General features: G+C 42.1%; 1 pseudogene; it reads left to right on the top strand.

Moving 5' to 3' along the window:
• Positions 1-1,357: 1,357 nt before the first annotated feature.
• On the top strand, positions 1,358-7,171 carry LOC114515390 (annotated as a pseudogene).
• Positions 7,172-9,552: the final 2,381 nt, after the last annotated feature.

The following is a 9,552-nucleotide window of genomic DNA, read 5'->3' as shown; positions in this document are numbered from 1 at the left end:
TCATAATTTCTTAAAAATCTTTTAATTATTGATTCCATTTTTTCCTATTTAAAAATGTCTGAGGTGGCATTGGCTGGGTGGCTCTGTTGGTAGGAGTGTCATCCTGTACACCAAAACATTGTGGGTTTGATGCTTGGTCAGGGCACATACCCAAGTTGCTCCCCAGTCAGGGCCACATGGGAGGCAGCCTATCAATGTTTCTCTCTCACACCCATGTTTCTCTCTTTCTTAAATCAATAAACATATCCTCAGGTGAAGATTCAAAAAAGTCTAAAATAAATAGTTTTAAAGCTAAATCTTTGCATATATACTTGATTATTCTATTAAAGTTCAAAATATAGAATTGCTGTGTCAAAAGTAGAATAATTTTGATGCATGTTAACAAATTGTTCCTCAGAGAGGTTACTCCAACTTATACTTCTCTACTAACATTTCTTTTTCAATTTAGTAGACAAAAAATCTCAGTTTTAATTCATAATTTTTGATTCATGTTTAGCACATTTTATAATTCATTACTTGCAAATTGCCTGCTTATAACATCACCTGTTTTTCTACCAGTATATTTATGATTTCTTATTGATTGGCAAGAAATCTTTAAATACTTTATCAAGAATAAAAAACCCTTGATATATGTGCTAGAAACTTTTTCCCATTTATCTATTCATGTAACAAATATTTATGAAATGCCTACTATTGTGACAATTATGCTAAAACCCATGAGGAAGAAAATTAAGTCATCTTTATAAGAAAAAATCTATGGCTACTACTAGGCTCTTAAGCTGCTATGCTGAATGAATACAAAGAGGTGATATTTCTTCTAGCATTGTAAGGAGAAAAATCTGTGAGCCAAGCTATACATACACATGGGGATCTCCAGACAATTTATGTATTCAGATAACAGAAGGTCATTCTCAGTTATTCACAGATATAGAAAACATTGCACCCATGTTTTCTTGAAAACTTAGTTGAAGATGTCCTCCAACAAACTAAGAAATAAAGCTTCTTTAAGAATTCAAGAATGGGGAAAGCATGGCATAAAAATACTGGATGAGCTCTAAAAGCTGGCAGAACAATGATAATAAAATAATTGGGGATACAATCACAACATTGTGAAAATGATTCCTAATGTTAAAACCTATCTGAAAAGCATATGTATAGGAGAAATGGTAATTATATGAATTATAAAAAACTAGTTTACATTAATAGAAAATGAGAAATGGTACATAGAGGAAAACTATATGTCTGTCTGGAAAAAAAACCCCAACCATTGGTCTGTTATAACAAGAATGGTTTGTGTGACATCAATGTAACCTGGCAGTCAAGGAAAGTGGACTGGAATATGCATGCATGAGTAACGATGACTTCACTGTACTGGTCAGTGGGAGTGATAGACACTATTGAGTGAGCATGTGTACTGTGTGGCCATCACATACAAAATGACTGAGTGAGTAGAGCAATGAGTCTGCATCAAATTTTGTGTTAAGCTTGAACATTTCTTGGTGGAAACTATTTGGATGATTCAGGAGGCCACAACTATGGGTGACTGGTGATTGGCAGCTTCATCACAATAATGCACCAGCTCATGCATCTTGTCTCCTGCAGAGTTTTTTGGCAAAACATCAAATCACCCAGGCAATTCAGCCCCGCTACAGCCCAGATTAGACACCCTGTGGCTTCTCACTTTTCCCAAAACTAAAATCACCTTTGAAAGGGAAGAGATTTCAGACCACGGATGAGATTCAGGAAAATACAAAAGGGTAGTTGATGGCAATTGGGGGAACTGTATGAGGTCCCAAGATGTCTACTTTGAAGGGGACTGAGGCGTCATTGTCCTATGTAGGATCTTTCTTGTATCTTCTTCAATAAACGTCTATTTTTCATAGTACATGGCTGGATACTTTCTAGACAGACCTCATAGTCTGAATGCTTTTACCCGCCCCTGCCCTGCCAATTCATATGTTGAAATTTTAATCCCGAAGGAGATGATATTAGCAAGTGGAACCCTAGGGAAGTGATTAGGCTGGGAGGGTGGAGTCATCATGAATGGAATTAGTGCCTGCGTAAAAGAGAAGGCACAGGTTTCCCTCTCCCATTCTGCTATGTGAGGACACAGCCAGAAGGTGCCATCTATAAAACAGAAAGTAAGTGCTCACAAGACGTCCAATCTCTTGATCTTGGATTCCTGGGCTTCCAGAACTGTGAGCAATAAGTTTCTGCTGTTTATAAGTCACTTGGTTAATGATATATGTTTTTATAGCAGCCTCAACAAAGATAGGAAAAAGAAAAAAGTACAAGGCAGATGAAATATTTTTAATTTCACACAATATAAAAATTAAATAAATATAGGTTCAAGGATTTAAAAAATCTTTTTAAATATATTTTATTGATTATGCTATTACAATTGCCCCATTTTCCCCCTTCACTCCCCTCCACCCTGCATACTCCCTCCCACCCACATTCCCCCCCTTGAGTTCAGGTCCATGTGTCATAAGTTCTTTAGCTTCTACATTTCCCGTACCATCCATCCTTGCCCTCCCCCTGTCTATTTTCTACCTACAATCTATGCTACTTATTCTCTGTACCTTTTCCCCCTCTCTCCTCCTCCCACTCCCCTGTTGCTAACCCTCCATGTGATCTCCATTTCTGTGGGTCTGTTCCTGTTCTATTTGTTTCCTTCATTTCCTTTTGTTTTAGGTGTGGTTGTTACTAACTGTGAGTTTGATGTCTATTTTTACAGTTCATATTTTTTATCTTCTTTTTTTAAGATAAGCCCCTTTAACATTTCATATGATAAGGGCTTGGTGATGATGAACTCCTTTAACTTGGCCTTATCTGAGAAGTGCTTTATCTGCCCTTCCATTCTAAATAAAAGCTTAGCTGGATAGAGCAATCAATCTTGGATGTAGGTCCTTGCCTTTCATGACTTTGAATATTTGTTTCCAGCCCCTTCTTGCTGGCGATTTCTTTTGAGAAATCAGCTGGAAGTCTGATGGGAACTCCTTTGTATGTGACTGCCCCCTTATCTCTTGCTGCTTCTAGGATTCTCTCCTTCATTTTTACCTTGGCTAATGTAATTATGATGTGCCTTGGCATGTTCCTCCTTGGGTCCAACCTCTTTGGGACTCTGAGCTTCCTGGACTTCCTGGAAGTCTACTTCCTTTGCCAGATTGGAGAAGTTCTCCTTTATTATTTGTTCAAATAACTTTTCCACTTGTTGTTTTTCCTCTTCCCCTTCTGGTACCCCTATAATTCGGATGTTGTAATGGTTAAAGTTGTCCTGGAGGTTCCTAAGCCTCTCCTCATTTTTCTGAATTCTTATTTCTCCATTCTTTTCTGTTTGGTTGTTTCTTTCTTCCTTCTGGTCCATTCCATTGATTTGAAACCCAGTTTTCTTTCCATCACTATTGGTTCTGTGTGCATTTTTCTTCATTTCACTTATTGTAGCCTTCATTTGTTCATCTAATTTGTGACCAAAATCAACCAATTCTGTGAGCACCCTGATCACCAGTGCTTGGAACTGTGCATCTGATAGGTCGCTTAAAAGTATTGGCCTCAGGGCTTTCATTTCTGTTTGAGCCACCTACCTGCCCCCCGCCCCTTGCCCTTGGTCTGGTCATGCCTGTTGCATATGAGGGGCAGAGCCTTAGGTGTTCACCAGGGTGGGGCACCTCAGTCACTGGGTTGTGATGTGGGGGCGGGGTCTGAGAGGGAACAGTGTCGCCTGTTCTGCTCTCTCTAGGACTTCAGTCCCCTCTGCTGCTTCCCACAAGCAGATTGGGACCTTCTGGTGCTGGCTCCCAGGTGGGTGGGCTTGTGTACTTTCTAGGACTCTACGGGTCTCCCCAAGGAGCTCTTCTGTGAGGCTGGGAGAGTCTCCCAGCCGCTCCCCCCCACAGGTGTTTTCAATCAGTGTTTTTAGGCTTTATTTCCCAGCAGTGGGTCCCTGGGTTGCACGGTCTGTGTAGCTGCCTGTTTTCACCTAGTTTATCTGCGCACAAATGTGTGACTGCAGACAGCCAGCTGCCTTGCACACCTCACTGGGTCTGCTCGTTGCCTCCTGCACCCAGGGTTTGCCACGGGGTTCGTCAGCTGCCCCTGCGCGTCTGGGGTCAGCCAACTGCCACCTGTGCCCTGCACGCCTGTGTCTGCCAGCCACCGCTTTTTCCTGCTGGGACCCCTCAACCCCTCTCCATAGGCCTCTGACTCTGCCCCTCTTAATGGTCTGGATGAATGGTTGTCAGACTTCCATTTAGTTCATTTCTCTCTGTTCTGGTTGTGTTTTTTTTTTTGTTTCTAAATGTTTGTTGTCCTTAGTTTTGGTTGTGCGAGGAGGCACAGTATGTCTATCTACGCCTCCATCTTGGCCAGAAGATCAGGTTTTCTTTTATAAATTAAAAGATGTGCTTTATACTCTGATTAATCCTATGTGATATCATTATTTTCTTTTAAGATGATTTTAGCCCTGGCTGGTGTGGCTCAGTGGACTGACCTCTGGCCTGTGAACTGAAAGGTTGCTGGTTTGGTTCCCAGTAGGGCACATGCTTGGGTTCGGATTTAAAAAATCTTTAAATGCTGAAAAAATAATAAGATATAAGTATTCCAAAACATTAAAAGAGAGAGTACAATAAAGAATACATAGCTTTTGCTGAAAGGGAGCATTAATAAGTGCTGAATGTTATAAGTAAAGTAAAATGCATATTGAAGAAATGTAAACAAAAAGAAAACAGGATAGTAATGAAATATTCATAAAAATTAAATCCAATGAAAGAAGAATTGATTTGGTCAAATAGTGCTATGTGATTCTAAAGGCTATGATTCAAACAGATATAACCATTTTAATTCTTTATGCAACAGGTGTCATAGTATCAATATTAATAAAGCAAGAAATCATTAGAAATCAAAGGAAGAAATGGCAAAAACTAATATAAAATAATAAGCACAGGAATGAAAAAACAAAAAAAAATAGAATCATAATGAATTAGGAAAAACCATGTGAAATTGAAAAATATAATACTTCTAAGGAAAAAAAAAAGATAAACCACTATTAAGACTAATCAAGAAAGCCTGATGAAGGAAGGGGCCTGAGACTGGTGCCACCTGGAGGTGGAAAAGAAAAGAGCATCTACCCAGAGCCCAGGAGAGAGCGTGGGGCACGGGCCTGAGCCACATCTGAAACTTCCTGAGAGGCTGCGGACCTCCCGTCACCTGAGACATTGATGCAAATGATCTGTACTGTGGGCAGCATTTTAATAAATCCTCAGTTCCTTAGTGACTCTAAATAAAGTAAAAACAGACGTTGGACTGGGAAGTGAGTCTGTGTGTGCCCTGCCCTCATGTCATCAGATAAAGCCTTCTGACTCCTTGAGACCCCAGCCTTCACATGATTAACTTCAAAATTGTTCCAGGGCCGGTGTTGAAGTTTGGACACGATAACGAATAACAGCAACAACCAAGTGGTCATAAGAACAAAGTTTAACTTCCAGCAGACAAATGGCAAACTTCTGTTTACAAAAGGAGATGTCATCCTTGTCATTCTGGAGAAGGAAAGGAGATATGAAGCCTGGAGAAAAGCCTGTGTCTCCCAAGTCCAGAACATTGGAGAGCCTCCCACAGGACTCCATGCAACTGCCATTAACAAAAGCTATTATAATGCGGTGCTACAGAATATTTGGGGAACAGAAAATAAATATTATAAAGAAATCCAGATTGTTCTTTCAACATGTCTGTGGTCATTGCAGGCCAGTGAGAAGTGAAGTTCCTCGAGCATTTTATATTTAATGGAAAACCTAGAAGAATATGTTCTTCCCAGCAAATGCTTGTGCAGTTTTTAGAAGAATGCAGCAAGTTACCTGGAACTCAGCAGAAGGTTGGCAGCTGCATTTTAAATCTGATGCCACAGATGAAAGTCTTCTACCTTGTTTATTGTGCTATTTGCAGTGGATGTTCTCATGGAAGATTATCATCCAGATAGATGATATTCAAAAAGCCATGACTGCCTTCAAAAACCCTTGCACCCCAGGGTCAAGACCTTCAGAAAAGGAGTTTGAGATCCTGAGGGAAGCCATCTGAAGCTGGGAGGGAGATGACAGTGAGACCTTGGGCAACATCACTTACATGTCCCAGGTCATGCTTCCGTGTGCAGGAAGTGAGGAAAAGAATGAAAGATAACTTCTATGTTTCCTAAATATTTTGGTAATGTGGTCTGTCAGTCCCAAGCTGAATGGTTTTCTCTATCAGGGAAAGCTGCCAATGACAGGAATGACAATCACAAAGCTTGAGGACAGTAAAAATGACAGAAATACATTTGAAATATCAGGAAGCATGAGTAGGTGGAAATGAATGCCATGCAACAACCAGCAGGATCTTGATGAATAGGTGGACCATCTGCAGAAGCAAATGAAAGCTGCATCTATCAGCAACCTCACCATTAAGCCTCATTCTGGGCCATCTCATATGCTCTCTTCCCATTCAATCACCAATCCAGCAAACAGTGGCAGCACGCTGGTGTAGCTGTCACCCACCTACCACATGCTGCCCCACACCTCCCAGCATAGTGCTCCACACACTGCTATCAACTAGGGCATCAGAGCCTCCGAAGACTGCTACACCACCAAGCCTGAGATCTCCGCCACCACACTTCCCCTCTGGCCCTTAGCTGCTCTCCACCTCAAGGAGGATCATAAGTAACTGAGTCCCAAGCACATGAAAAGCTGCCACATAAGCACAAACCCAAGCAGAAACCGTTAGACACTGAATTTGCACTGGAAAAAAATCACAGCTGCTTTGGAAGGAGACACACAGATTCTGGAAGTCATCGAAACTTAATGGCACAAGTGCCAAAATATTACAAATGCTCAATTCAAGTTCCCACAAAGAAGCTGCTCCCCAAGCTTTGCATCCAGAAGAAGAAGAAAAAAGAGTTGAAAACACTAGCAGCATTGGCCTGACAGTGATAGAAGAACAGAGTCTTGTTGATACTGTCTATGCACTGAAAGAAGAAGTCCAAGAATTAAGATAGGATAGCAAGATGAAATCTATGGAGGAGGAACAGAGAGCCCACAAAGGCCTGGAAAAGCAGGTGAGGAAAGGTCTAAGGAACACAAACGGCCCTGTCTGGGATGAGACCAGCTTCCAAGAAACAACCTTATTCTTTCTCAAAGACCAGTTGTGAGACCAAGCTGGGAGTCCCGTGACCCCAGCCATTGGGACATTCAGGCCCCCAAGGCAGGGCTGGATGAAAGTCATCTTGTTTCCTGTGCACAAAAACCTGGAGTTTGTCACAGGACTAGAAATGGTCACACTCTTTTCAAAGAATCCAAACATGAGGTAGACACCAAGAGCCAAATGGTGTTCATCTTACTCTGGAAACATTTCGATGACCTCATGTCACAGTGAGTGCAGGGACTGACTGAAAATCATGGTCTTTCAGTCATTTATGGAACATATGTAAATATAATATATTCATGGGTCATGTAAATACCCCATTTTGAATGCATGTCCCTGATTGTTCTGTCTGGGCTGGTTCCCATGCTAGAACTTCCCTACGTTAACCATTTGGTTCCACAAACTGAGAATCTATTCACACACATGGAAAGCCAAAACGTGGAGGGTGCCCAAATGGCATTTGGTAGGTGCTTGACTGCTCTCCAGCAGTCTCCACAGTGCTCTAAACATACTTCCCACTTTGTACACCTAACTAATGTAACTGAAAGTTTTTTTTAGGCTCCTCCGAGGAAATAAATGCTAATCAGCCATAAACGTTAGGGAGTATAAAGCTTTTTATTGGGGTTTGTGCACTCCCGGACGAGGTTTTCTCTGTCCACTCTGTCCACACAGCGAGAGAGCCAAGAAAAGTCCACGCCATGCAGAGAACATGGTGGGGTTTTATTCTGGTTGGCCCTCTTCGTGGGGGCTGGTGATTGGTTCCCTCCGAACAAAGCAGCAACATATCATTGGTGGCTCTTCTCAGGCACTGGTTTCACATCAGCAATCTCTCCCCGTTGTAGTTCAGCCGCCATGAGTAGTTGTAGTCCAGCTGCCATGTTGACTGTAGTCCAGCCGCCGCCTTCTCCTACCCCGCCCATCCTGACAGTAACCTCACTATAGCTACAAAGATACCTTAATGCTATTGGAGAGTCTTCAATTAAAGCAAAGTTGATGCAGAACCCAGCTTGCGGGGTCTGCGTCATTATGGATAAAATGAGACATTCACACGGACTACCGAGTCCAGTGAAGGAAAAGGGACAGCATGGCTTTTCTCTCAAGGGAAGCAAAAGCCTCAGCCCTTGCTCCAATGAGCTTTTATTGTCTTACTGGGCACATTACAAGAAGATCCTCATTAACTATGCACAGGCTCGATTTAGGTGGTTACCTTATACAGAAATCAAAGGAGCCAATGCTGCTAATCACATCACAGAAGAGAGATATTTGCAAATGAAAAGGCAAAAGTAGTTGAACTGGTTACACTCATCCTTGGAGGGTCTAGCATGATTTTTAGGAAGTTGCTTTATAGTAAATGTCCTCAATTCAGGGTGAGGGAGTTTTAGCAAAAAGCAAGACTCATAGTGACCTAGGTACATTGCAGTCCTGATTCCCCATAGGAAAACCTATCTGTGGACGTGGGTCCTGTGCATCTCCCAGTGGGAGCTGGGCCCACACCATGCAGAATGGTCTACTACATAAAGTTGCAGTCACCCACTTGTGATGGTCCAGACTGCAGCACTCTGGCTGATTGAGGGAGACTCTCAGCCTCAGCCATGAATCTGAGGAGCACTCACCCAGCCCACACTGTCCAGCTACAGGAGTGTGCTCTTGCCTGCTTCCTGTGACTGTTGTGATCACCAGAGTATTCACTGCACTTGGAGTCACCATGTAGTCTCTTACAGGCAGGCTAGTTTTTAATAAGTTGACAAAGCTCACCCTTTTGCCCTCCCAGCAAAAGAGAGAAAGCTTCACTAGAACCTGTAAAGAAAATGCATTGTTCATTACATACCACTGCAGTAATGAAGACCAGTCAAGGGGATGCTGTGAGATGACTTTGATGGGTTAGATTTCTTTGTCAGGCCAACATACTCTCTGAGCTCTGTTTTACCACAGGGTGCCACAAGCATTACTGCAGCGCTCAGTGGGAAAGAGAAGTGTTTCTTTCTTTCAGCAAGAAGAAAGCAACATACATCTTAAATTCCACCTAAGTATGACAGTTTAAATGTGGGTCCATTCCCCCCTGTACACAAATGACAGAGCAGATGGAGGGCTCTAGAGGCCTCAGCAGCCTGGGCAGGAGATCCCATGGAGCCCAGCGTATCCTTCAGCCTCAGAGAAAGGGTCACAGTGTCACAGGGACTGTGCTTTCCATTCTTCTCTTCTAAAGATGTTGTTTTTAAAGTGAGATAACCTCTTTATAGAACAGGTGTTACATTTTTAAAAACCAAAATTGTTGTACCATGCATTAGAGACTTCTCAGAAATACCCATTTGGCAACATACATGACTTTTTGTGGTTTATGTTCTATTTATTGGTCTAGGGACCCTTTCCACTGCATCAGAATCTTCT

The sequence above is a fragment of the Phyllostomus discolor genome, chromosome 8 (assembly GCF_004126475.2).
Source record: "Phyllostomus discolor isolate MPI-MPIP mPhyDis1 chromosome 8, mPhyDis1.pri.v3, whole genome shotgun sequence".
Classification (NCBI taxonomy): domain Eukaryota; kingdom Metazoa; phylum Chordata; class Mammalia; order Chiroptera; family Phyllostomidae; genus Phyllostomus; species Phyllostomus discolor.
The sequence above is the reverse complement of the archived record's forward strand: the minus strand, read 5'-3'. Positions and strand labels throughout refer to the sequence as shown.